At 36.3% G+C, this 10330-nt stretch overlaps 1 protein-coding gene across 2 annotated transcripts in view; it reads left to right on the top strand.

Moving 5' to 3' along the window:
• The window catches only part of LOC145249761 (epididymal secretory glutathione peroxidase-like), a 35580-nt gene extending 35320 nt beyond the window's left edge, over positions 1 to 260 (top strand). For both annotated transcript variants that reach the window (XM_080111682.1, XM_080111681.1), the window contains exon 4: positions 1 to 260. This exon is cut by the window's left edge and continues 74 nt beyond it. The gene's annotated coding sequence lies outside the window, so the exon portion shown is untranslated.
• Positions 261 to 10330: the final 10070 nt, after the last annotated feature.

The following is a 10330-nucleotide window of genomic DNA, read 5'->3' as shown; positions in this document are numbered from 1 at the left end:
TGGATATTTACTGTGACGACATGATAGCTCGACTATAAAGCTTAAAAAGAAGTGGTTGGTCTTGAATTTTACCTCGTCGAAGTCAGACATTTGGTTATTTTTTGTGTTTCTTTTTATTTTGAAGGAGTTGCATTCGAACATTCAGTCGATTTTGGCGGGTGATCACCAGCAAATATTTCAAATCTTGTATTGACTTGTTACCAATATTACAGTAAATAAAATCGGGTTTGGCTTGATTAAATCCTACATATCGGTAAAAAGAAGTCACTAATTCTTTCTAAAGTTTTCGTCCCCCCCCCCCCAAAAAAATAGATCTCCAACGTATAGCGATAAAGATCAATACGTATTTATTTGAATAAGATTTAACGGGAACCGCTGCGTCAACATAACTTTGAACGTGTGCAGATTATATAGCGGGGACGAAAGCAAATATGCAGGCAGACTAGCACACATGTCCCGTTATCCACTATATAATATATAACAAAGACCAATGTGTGTTTGTTTATTTCTTTTTATATGAATACTAGGAGGTCGCGCGGCGTTGCCCCGTCGTAAAATACGCCTAAATATTTGATTCTAATACAGCAGTTGGCCTCGACGGCATTCCATTCATCGTGTTCAAAAAGCTTCAACCGGAACTAGCTCCCATACTCACAAAGCTGTTAAAACCTTGTCTTAAAGAGAAATGCTTCCCAACACCTTGGAAAACTTCATCAGTTTGCTTTGTATTTTAAAAAAATCCGGCGATCAGTTATCTTCTATCTGTATAGACCAATCAGTCTCCTGTGCGTTATGAGTAAGTTGATGGAATCTGTGATAAACCACGTTGGCAAAAATAACCTGCTCAGTTACATTCAGTATAGTTTCCGTACTGCGATATCAACAGCTGATGTACTAACTGGTATATTACATCGGATTAGCAAATCGCCTGATGGAAGCTTTGTCTCTAGAGCAATAGCTTTTGACATATATAACAACTTTTATCAGAGTATAGCATAAAGGCCCACTTCACAAGATCACCAGCCATGGAACAGCTAGGAATGTGCTATCAGTTATAAAATTATTTCTCTCTCATAGGCTTATAAGAGTAGTGGTTGATGAGAAAAAATCATAAACTCACTGTATTAACGCTGGTGTCCGTCAGGATTCGATCCTGGGTCCAACCCTGTTCCTGATCTCCATCAATGATCTCTCAAATCACATTCTTATGTCTTTCGTAGACATTTATGCAAACGACACGAAAATCTATGGCGACACTTCAATGACCAGCAATGACAAAGATCTTTCTGATTCTCTTCTGATCTTGAGAACGTGGTGCAATGGGGAAAAAGGTGGCTGGTTAATTTTAATGCATCAAAAACCAAACTTCTCTACTTTCATCATAATCCCTCTTATCTCCACCACGCCCAAATTGAAATGAATGGATCTAGTGTTGAAGAAGATTCGTGTCTTGAAAAACTTGTGGGACTGACATTCACTTCTGATCGGAATTGGAACACATGCATCAAATCTGTTGCCAACATCGCTGGAAAAATGGTTGGATCACTCTACTATTCCAGTAGGTATAGCACTCCCGATGCGATCCTCTATCTGCATAAGGTGCGCCATACAATGAAGCACTGTTGTCACATCCTATCCTTCCCTGATAAAGTTCAAAACCAGTTTCGAAACCTAGTAGGTGATGCCCTTTTTTTTCTTCTACGCAACCTCTTCTCACAGAAGAGATATGGCAAGCCTGTCTCTGTTGTATTGCTATTTTAATAGCAAATGCTCGTCTGAACTCCAATCTATAATCTCCGTTTGCAAAATTTCCACAAAAAACACTCGACTAACTAAAACCACTATATATGATTTTCCCACTTAATTTATGACTAAAATAAACGCAGATTCCATTAACAGAGCTTCTTTCCCAGAACTGCCCGCCTTTGGAACACTGTTCCATAGGCATGCTTCTCGACTGAGTACAACATGGTAGCCTTCAAATCTAAAGTAAACAAGTTCCTGTTAGATCGTCTTCATAAATAATCAAATTTTACCCAATATACATCATTAGCGATTACTTCGCTACCACCTTATATTCATTAGCCCTCATCCTCGAGTGGCCCTCGGACCTTGATAAGTGGCGACCCCCCAAGGTAAAATATAATATTTTAATTAATGCAAAATTTTTATTTATTATAAACAAAAGTACTGTAGGTAATAAACGTATTAACATAACGCGAAATTCCTTAAAAAATGAAATACAAAACGAAAAGAAGCCGAAACACGTGAATGCAAGTATTATGTTTTTTCTAAACAGTTCCCTTCTTATGAGTAAAAAAAAAAATATACTTAAGCTGAAATCGAACAAAATAAGGAAACTGTTTATGTGAACGATTAACACAAGGTCTGCTAAGGGGTCAAAATTTAAAAATTGGTACGTTGGGGGGGGTCATCGGATATTTATCTTTTTGTCAACTATTTCACGAATACGCATGCGCGAATCGTTCACATGACGGATTACTTATGCTAAGAATAAATAGGTTTGAAGACACATTTTAAATATGTCAAACTGGCCTAATGGTTATCGTACTTGTTTCACTGTCTTCGGTTTTTAGTTTCAATTTCAGCTCAGGTATATATTTTACTTACAAGAAGTAAACTGTTTAGAAAAAAAAAACAAACAAAAAAGATAATACTCGCATGCACATGTCTCAGTTTCTGTATGAATTAAAATATAATATTTATGCGTATTTTACGACCGGGCAACGCCGGGCGGCCTGCTAGTTTATAATAATTTTGACGAACTGGTTTCATTAATAAATGCAAGGGAGAAAACTCAGCAGATCTTTTGAAACAAAGACATGTTGACTGCGTAAAGATACGTAGGATTAAAATCAATATATTTAAGAGCATATTGTTTTTTGTTTATTGAGGATAAACGTTAAAGAGTTTACATTGGTCAAAAGGACAATATCGTAGTAATCGTTAGTAGTGTAAATTTGGTAAATTGGATTACTTAAGGGGAACAGATTATCAAGAACTTGTTTACATTGGACTTGAAGACACCCAAATTGTAGTCAGCTGGAAAGCAGGAAAACGGAAGAGAGTTTCACAGGTGTGCAGTTCTAAGAAAGAAGCTTCATCGAATCTACGTTTAGGTTTAGGCATAGATAAAGATTGGGGGAAATTATTTATAGTGGTTTCAGCTAGACGAGCGTTTCTCGTGAATGTTTGGTGAAGGGGACATAAATTGAAGCTCAGACGAGCACTTGCCATAAAAACAACAATAAAACAGAGACAGGCTCGCAACCTCTCTTCTGTGAGGAAGAGTTTGCAGGGAAGGAAAAAGGGCAACTTCTACTAGGCTACAATGTCTATTTTGAAATCTGTCAAGGCAGGATAAGGTTTTTCTAGCAGCTCCTGCCCAGATGTGGAAATAGTACTCCATCCTTGGATGTACTTGGCTTTTATGTAGATAGAGAATTGCATCAGCATGGTAGATATCTACTGGATCGATAGAAGTATCCCATCATTCATCCAGCGACCTTGGCAACGGATTTGATGTACCTGTTCCATTTCAGATCAAGAGTAATGGTCAAGCCCAGAAGCTTGTCAAAAGATGAAGCTCCTCAAAATGAGAGCCATTTATTTCAATTGATGCCAGTTAAGGATCAAAGCCTTGATGATTTTTCGGATGAAATACTATAGTTGTTTAATTTCAAGGATCTACTTGACTTTTCTTTATATATTAGCTCCTATTTATGCATAGATACATATCTGCTTGACTTTTCTTTATATATTAGCTCCTATTTATGCATAGATACATATCTGCTTGACTTTTCTTTATATATTAGCTCCTATTTATGCATAGATACATATCTGCTTGACTTTTCTTTATACATTAGCTCCTATTTATGCATAGATACCTATCTGCTTGACTTTTCCTTATATATTAGCTCCTATTTATTCATAGATACCTATCTGCATTATCGCTGCATAAAGTTTTGTGTGGTTTCTTTTTCAATGTAAACAACATTTGGGCGGATAGTTTTTGCTGTTATAAATTTGGGCTGTATCGATTAGTTCTGAAAATCTTTGCAGACATATGTTTCACCGACCAAAAAACAAAACTTTTCAAAATGAATGCTTTTAAAAATTTAAACTCGCTTTTATAAATAATAAATAGAAAAGCGTCTGACGGCGATGAACTATTTATTATTTTCAACAGTTCTATTTTTGCCATTTTTGCGAATAATTGCGACGTCATCCATTTTATAGGCATCGCCACAAATGTTGCTTTTTACGATTGCTGCAAAAAAAAAAAAAAAAAAAAAAATGGCGTCAACTTTATTTTTATTATTGGTTGATATTTGTTGGTAATCTATTTAGGCTTTTATATTAAATTAAAACACAATATTATTATAAACAACACCTTTATTATTAATATGTTCTCAATATAAAATTATATTAATTGCTAGCTGTTCCAATTTAGCGTTGCATGGTGGCAAAGAAAATGATTGACCTGTTTGCGAAAAAATTGGAAATTGATTTTTGAATTACTTTAAATCCGTAATCAAATTATTTTGAGAAATCATTTAAAATAAAAGTTTATTAGCACTAAACATTTACGATTAATAGCACCCCCCCAAAAAAAAACACGAGAATCATACACACTTAAGAACTTAATATAATTGAATTCATATGGGAGAGAACTTGAATGCCTACTAGACGCCATCCTCGAGTGTCTAAGGTCCTTCTGTACAGAGGTTTGTCAGTACATCCTGGCATGATACTTTTCCAGAAGTAAACTCTGACCAAATATTCAAAATCACATAGTATTCGCAGCTCAAATAAGATCTCCTTTCTATGGCTAACTCAGATTAGCTTTCACGAGGAATGGTGCACCTTCTCCAAGTGATGTTACCTCAAGTAATAGCACGAAGATGGATACTCCACCAGACTAGATAAATTCTTGTCCTAGAATCCAATAAGACCAAAAGACCAAAACAAAAGATATACTTCTTTACTAACTCAGTGTGGTATGTCATAAAGAGTTCAAGTGTCAGCCCCACGCAGGGTGCCCCTTGATTTCTGGGAACTTCGACTGAAGTAAAATAAAACAAAAAATGTGAGAACTTGAATGCTTATTAGACACGCGTGATAACTTGGATTCCTACTAGACATTTTCTTCTAGTGTCTAAAATTCTACTGTGCAGGGGTTTGTCAGAGAAATTTGGCATGAGTATACTTTTCCCTACAAGTAAACGTTTACTAATGTTCGAAATCACATGGTATTCGCGGCCCTAATAAGGTTTTCTCGGTATGACTAACACACACTAACTTTTACGCCTTTTTTGCACCTTCTCCAAGTGATGTAACCCTAAGTAACAGAACGAAGTTGATACTCTACCAGACTAGATATATTATATTCCTGATATGCAATAACATCTCCTCAGTTGTCTCATAAAGGTTTTCTTGAATAACCAAAAAGTCACAGAGGTTAGGGTGTGGACTATAAGGAGGGCGAGGAACTGTCCTTATGCCCATCTGTGTCAAATAATCTAAGACAAGGCTAGTGCACCCTTGGGACAAACTTCGCGCAAATCTTCCGCATCTTCCGTTCGTCACATTGATATCAAACGTCTACTGTACACTCTTTAACCCTTATCGTTGAGTAACCTCTGGATCTTGGTAAGTGGCGATACCTTTGTAAAAAAACTGTGCACTTGTTGACCTTATTAATTTCATTCTTTATTTGACCAATCAACTCTTGCGTTCTGACTTCCTAACTCCTACCCCTCACACCATCCATCACAGACTTCCTGCCTTCCTTAAATCTCTTATGCCTCACAAAAAAAAACATGCTCGATGGTCCTAAATAAGTCCGAAGCATTACATACGTTTCTGTGTCATTTTTACAAAGTTAAAACAGAATTTTATTGCATATCGCTCTTTTAAAATGTTCTCACGCCCAGATTGCATTTTTGAAATCCACCAGCTGTGTGACAATAAAGCTTTAGTAGGGTGTATTCCAATTCCTGCTGTAACTGTTCATTTGAACCTGAAATCATAAAAATTGACCAGTCATCTCATAAGATTTATAGCAAAAAAATACTGAATTTTCAAGAGTCTACGACAATTTTAAATGCTTGTACAAAAGTCTGGAAACTTATTGAAGGCACCTTGTACGTATGTGTGTGTCTGCACGTGTGTATGTGTGTGTTTTGTGAGTGTATGTGCATATAAGTGTGTATAGCCCCTCATTATAATGATCTGACACTCCAAAGCTTCCCGAGGCATTCCTGTAATAAGAAATGCAATCGAGGTGAACAGCAATGGATCTCTTGTATTTGTCCCCGTGTTCCATCCGGGAATATATGAAGTCACATTTTCCCCGAAGCTATGGCGTCTTTTCCCAATATATATTGTGTTTCGCCATAAAATTGACTCCAGAAATACAGACAAACTAACCAAAATGAAACACACACCAGTCAACCAAAAAAATGAGTCCACTTTATATGTTTACTAGATTACCCATGACCCCACTCCATTGGATCAGAACTCTATCGAGCTAGAAGACTACTCACACCTGAGAGTATTCTGTACCTCAACAAGGCCATGCATGCAGTATTGTTGCCACATCTGGGCTGGTGCATCTACCACTAGTCTCTCCCTCTTAGATAAAGTTCAAACAAGAGTTGTGAATCTAATCGGTCCCACTTTATCAACTAAGCTCCAGCCCCTGTCTCATCGTCGTAATGTTGCATCACTGTGCCTGTTTTACAAATATTTTAATGGAATATGTTCTGATGAACTCATTTCACTTGTATCCCCTCGACGTATATATCCTCGACAAACCCGCTTAGCAATAAGGTTTAACCCTTTCACTTTTGTTGTCCCTAAATGTGAGAAAGTTTTCTATTCTAATAGTTTCTTTCCCCGAACAGCTAGACTTTGGAATTCCCTTCCTGCTGCCTGCTTCCCTGGCTGTACTAATATGCAGAAGTTTAAATGTAACATAAACAAATATCTTGTTAATCTTTCCTAGACATGGCCCCAAATAGTAGCCCCTTATGTTCAAGTGGCGATATGCTTTTTAAAGGTGAACATGAGTTAAAAAAAATAAAAAAAAGAACTACTCCCATTAAATACATTTTCACATAGATGTTGACATACGAGTGCCGTTTTAAAAGTAAAGAGTCTTTTTACCACAAACGCTAAAAAGAAACGTGATGTAAACCAACATCTAGTTAATCTTTCCTAGGCATGATCCTAAATATAAGCCCCTCACGTCGAAGTGGAGATATGCCTTGTAAGGGGCGAATGTGAGTAAAACAACAACAAAAAAAAAAAAATTAAAAAAAAAGAGTGACCTTTTGTGCTCAAGATTTTATTTTCCTACATAGTTACCACCATTCTCAATAATCTATTTCCAGTGATTAACGTTGGTTGTGCATAGACGTCCGGAACACACTTTGTCATACGAGGGTCGTTCAAAAAGTAAAGCCTACTATTTCTTCTTTTGACTCAAAAAGTAAAATAAAAAAAAAATACCAAGACGATAGTTGTACTAATTTAACGAACGACCTTTAGTGTTCCAGAATCTAATTTTCATACAGTCACGACTCAATTAACACTTGCCAGGAATTGAATGAGGCAACTCTGCTTTAGACACGCCTCCAAAACACGCTACTTTCTTATAATCTTATAACGTCAATATCCGCAACAGAGAAACGAAACTTTCAGCTCATAAATGCATACGTTCAGTCGATTTGCAATCCTCTTTGATCCATTCAGACAATAAAAAATAGGAGGCATTACTTTTGGAACGCCATTCGTAATTCCATTTTCTCTTTGAGGTTTATATGATAGTTTTCCCAGGTTGAGTTTGTTACCGATTAGAGACGTGTAACACACTGTAGTGTTTTGCTCATGTGATATTACTTAACTTAAATTAATCATGGAAACGTTATTTATTTATTGAAATAGATCAGGACAAGGCATGAAACCACGTGATGTAAGGAACTCACAAGAACAAAATCATTTTTGAAAAGACAAAGTAAAAGGAACACATATATTCGTCAGGTTTCTAACAGTATTTTGCATACTTTTTCAGTTTTAACTCATTTTCCAAACTTCACGTATTCAACAGTCAGCTAGCCGTCATTTCTCTTGTTCGCACCTATCGATAAACCATGTATATTTTTGAACCGATTAAACGTTTTGAAGTGAGTAAAAACCGCTAAAAACATTTCCAAATAGGTAGAAGAGTAAATTATCTTGCCTTCGATAATATTTTTTAGTTTTCATCACTTTTTTACCTTTGTTGATTGCAATGCAGACCCGAATAATTGTAGTTAATGAACTCATTTTAAAACAAGAAATTAATCGATAGGCACCAGTTCGTTTGTTGAAAAGTTCTGTTAACAAAAGGAAAGACCTTAACCCTAACCCTAACCCTAAACCCTAACCCTAACCCTAACTCAGACCCTAACCCTAACCCTAACCTTAACCCTAACCCTAACCCTAACCTAAACCCTAACCCTAACCCCAGCCCTAAAGCCTAACCCCTAACCCTAACCCTAAACCCTAAACCTTAACCCAGACCCTAACCCTAACACTAACCCCAACCCACCCAGAAAAAAAAAACGCACCTTACATAAAATATATTCCCTCCACTTTATGAAAAAAATCTGTCTTTAATGTTTAAAATCAACAAATAAAACAAACAACTCAGTTTGTGTATATTTGCTTACAAATGACACGTGCATTGGTAGTCAACCGGTGTCGATTGAAACGTCTACTCTTTGAGTCTTTCGGCTTCCAAGGTTTTTATTCCGTATTTTCTCCAATTAAAAATCTTTGGAATAAACCACATTTTTGTCTAATCAAAATTTTTTTCTGATATTTTATATCATTTAAAGTTCGTTACATTAAAAAAAAAGAACATAACTGACTCACAAATCAAATCGTACTAGACTGATTTATCTGAAGAAAAATGTATGATGAAAAGCCGTGAGCGCTCGTCTGTTTATATGAATATGTAAAAATGAAATCTCTTTGATTAAAGCAATCTTCATTCTTTTATTTCACTCCAATATTAAACATCTACATTCGATTTAAGGTTACAATTATGAAAGCATGCTCACCCGCATAGAAACACATACACTCGCACACATGTACACATACAGGGTTACCCCCCCCAAATAAAAAACCGTGATATATCCATTATTTATTCCCCGATTGCTCTTATTTTACAGGACATGGCAGAATCAGCGACCCTGAGTACACCAAGACTCCAGTGGGAGCTGGGACAAAGAATACACTGAGTTAAATTTCGTTCGGACAAAACACTAAGAAACGGGGCCTAATTAGAGTTGGGGCCCGTTTTTTGGGGTGCGGGGTTCACCCTGTATGTACACGGATACAAACGCTTATACTTACCTACACATACACAAAATGTTACAGAAACACACACATGCAACACAACAGATAATCTCGCATCGTCGATAATGTTCTTTTGTTCATTAGAAGCAATATAATGAATCTATTGGAATAGGAGGCACATAGACCAATTCTTTTAACAAATCCCCCCTCCCCCGCCCCCCCAAAAACGCACGGGGATCTGGAGGTCCGTGTCCTTCCAGCTTACCAGAACATATGATAACAACCCGTAACTTCCGATCAGCTTGTTAAATATATTCCAGTGCAACTTAATCAGTCACCGAGTTTGATGTATTTTGACATGTCTTGATAATATATCAAAACATAGCTTCAAGTGTCAAGAATTTAATTTTTGCAAATTCAAGCACACAAAACGTCTTTTCTAGTTGAGTGAACGCCATTATTGGATCTGAAAAAAAAACGACCCCCACAAAAAAAAATAGCAGTCTTATAAAATTTTCATACATTTCGCTTTAAAATGGCAACAATTTCATTTTACTATAATTTATAGTAAAGCAGATATGAAGACTTAAATTGTGTCCAAGACTTTTGTAACACTCTGTATTGTCGGATAATAAACAGAACATCGTGTAAGTCATTTAATATAATGTTGCAATGAATGTTTTATTTGTTGAATGTCGCCTGCACTAAGGATTGAACCTTCCATCCCCAAAAGAGTATAACTTACAACTGAAATTTTATCCACAATTCTAGTGAGCAAAAACAACAAAAAAAAAAAGCATAGTTTACTTATAGACTATGTTTTGGTGAATATGTTAATCCAACCCTTACTCTTCATCAGCTTGTAAACAATGCATAACATGCATCAGGTCATGCAAGTTCCCGATCGATATTAAATAATGCACGCGTGACATTTCCGATATGCAAGACGCGTTAGGAAAGA

The sequence above is a fragment of the Euprymna scolopes genome, chromosome 28 (genome assembly GCF_053919585.1).
Source record: "Euprymna scolopes isolate OS-2025 chromosome 28, ASM5391958v1, whole genome shotgun sequence".
Classification (NCBI taxonomy): domain Eukaryota; kingdom Metazoa; phylum Mollusca; class Cephalopoda; order Sepiida; family Sepiolidae; genus Euprymna; species Euprymna scolopes.
Note: the sequence above shows the minus strand (reverse complement) of the source record. Positions and strands in the feature narration are given on the sequence as shown.